General features: G+C 39.8%; 1 pseudogene; it reads left to right on the forward strand.

Annotated features, from left to right (window-relative positions):
- The window catches only part of LOC144069786 (28S ribosomal RNA), an 8,669-nt pseudogene that overhangs the window by 3,169 nt on the left and 3,000 nt on the right, over positions 1–2,500 (forward strand).

The raw sequence follows: 2,500 nt of genomic DNA on the forward strand, positions 1-2,500 counted from the left end.
GGAGAGGGACAAACGGCAGGAGAAGGGCCCAGCACTAGTGTAGATAGAGGGGATGCTATGCAAGTAGCACACATGGCTAGCGAGGGGAATAGTGTGGTTTTGGACTCGCTAAGTTTACAAGGGACTAGTGTGAATAGGAGCCAAGAGGGAAGCGTCGAAGAAGGGGTGAGTGAGCAAGCAAGCACTCCACAAACAAGCACCAATGTCGGCCAAGCAGCAAGGCAGAGCTACGAGGTAAGACTTCCGATACAATATCCCCGTTGTCCGGTGCGGTAAAAGTGATAGCAACTGCCATGCTATTGCGTGTCACGTACCTAAATGTAAGGGGAATACAGCAGCTAAGCAAGCTGTCCAAGGGGCGTTTAGTTGTGAGGTGTGTAGTGCGAGGTTTGTAACTAAGGTGGGGGTATCGCAGCACATGAGGCACGTACATGCTGCTGAGTGGAATAAGGGTTAGCCGCCGAAGCTAGCCGCCGAAGCTAGCCGTTAGCTCTACATCCCAAGTTGGTGCAGTTCGCTATCCCCGTTGTATTTTGACAATTAGAATATGAATGACTCTCACTGCCAAATGACCTCCTCAGTTGATACAGTGTAAATGTTGCGTTATTCGGTGAATATAGCCGACGTCTTGTCATGTTAAATTATGATAGAGTTAAAGTAAGTTGGTATGTATATATAGAGCCGACGATAGCCGAGTATTACTCAATGTGTGTTTTTCCGGTTAAATTGAGCCGATGGTGTGTTATGAGTTAAAAGAAGTTGATAATTATATATAGAGCCGACTATAGTCTAATTTAGCATAGGGTGAAATTTAAAAAGTAACAGAATAACTTAAGATTAAAGTAAAAGGGGCATGGCAAATGTCTGCCTGTTAGTGTTAAATTTCAAATGATGTAGATAGCTTTGTGACTTAATGCGATATAGTGCAGAAGTAAATCAAAAGGGGCATGGCAAATGTCTGCCTGTTAGTGGTAAAGTGTAAAATAATCTGATAACTTTAAGACATAATATGATGAAGGGTAAAAGTAACTCAAAAGGGGCATGGTAAATGTCTGCCTGTTAGTGTAATGGTCCAAAGCTAATCCTTAATCATAGCAATAGAGCATAGTGTAAAGATAAATAATAAGGGGGGGTGTAGTGATAAAGGCTTAATAGTGTAATTGCCATAAGACGCTTAATGGAAAAGCGACGACTAGTGGCGAAATAGAGCGTAACGTGAAATTTAAATCAACAAATAGGGGCATGTAACAAAAGTGAGTAAAAGTAATTTTAAAGTTGTGTGGCAAATAAGATGTTTAGTAGGTTAAGGGCCCAGCAACGCTTAATGGAAAAGCGGTGACGAGAGGCAAAGTCGAACATGACTTTTGGTAAGTAGGTAAGTAGGTAAAAATAAAAATATAACGTAATAGGGTGATGTTAAAATAATGGGGGGTGGGCAAGTATGATGCCTAATAGTGTTTTGCTAGCGGCGTTTAATGGAAAAGCGGCGACTAGTACAAAAATAAAAACGTAATGTAAGTAACAAACATAATAGGGGTTTTGTATTGAAGTAAGGTTAAAATAATTGGGGGGAATGGCAATATGATGCCGAATAGTGTTTTGCTAGCGGCGTTTAATGGAAAAGCGGCGACTAGTAGCAAAATAAAAACGTAATGTAAGCAATGTTCCCTCTAATTTTTCGTTTGTCTGAGCAGAAAGACAACCGATATGAGACATATACACCTTTCAGACATAACATTTTGGTCACATTAAAACATTCACATTTTGCACAATGACTTGTGCTGTAGCTTGTGATGCAGTGCAAATTCCTGTAACACTTTGTCTGTAAAATATCTAATTACACAGTCTTTCTTAGCATTTCTACTACCCATAAATGATGTAATAGTAACAACATTTAATGATTAATATCCGTAAAGACAAAATCTTAATAAACGTCACTAGAATATGCACAAATCTGACTTAAATTTTACCTTATTTTTCACGTCTGTCCTTCTCACTTCTCCAATGGTTATACACTTTGTCCAGGTTGATGGCTTCGTCTGCTTCTTGCTTGGACTTTATGCGCATCAGCTGATCCAAATGTGTCACTTCAAGACGATTTCTGGATTTTGTTTTGATACGATTCATTAAACTAAATCCTCTTTCACAGTCAGCACTGGAAGCTTGAAATGTAGCACAAATATCCACAAGCTGTGAGATCTCCTTTAGCTCCTCACATCTAAGTGTTGCAGCAACCATATCTGAGAATGTTCTGATTGACCTCTGTTTAAGTTTCTGCTTCATTATGTACTTGAATTCAGCATACTGACTGTTAATGGTCTCCATAGACTGTAGTGGGTGGTGGAGAATGGCCTCATACTTCTTTGCCAATGTGGCAATGTCTGCTGATCCATAGTCAAAACTGATGTCTGAGCTCAATGTTTCAATATCAAATGCAGACCATTCCTTTAATTCATCCTCTGGAAAACGAGCATCCATGTGATCACACAGCTTACTAATA

Source organism: Stigmatopora argus, chromosome 24 (genome assembly GCF_051989625.1).
Source record: "Stigmatopora argus isolate UIUO_Sarg chromosome 24, RoL_Sarg_1.0, whole genome shotgun sequence".
Taxonomy (NCBI): Eukaryota; Metazoa; Chordata; class Actinopteri; order Syngnathiformes; family Syngnathidae; genus Stigmatopora; species Stigmatopora argus.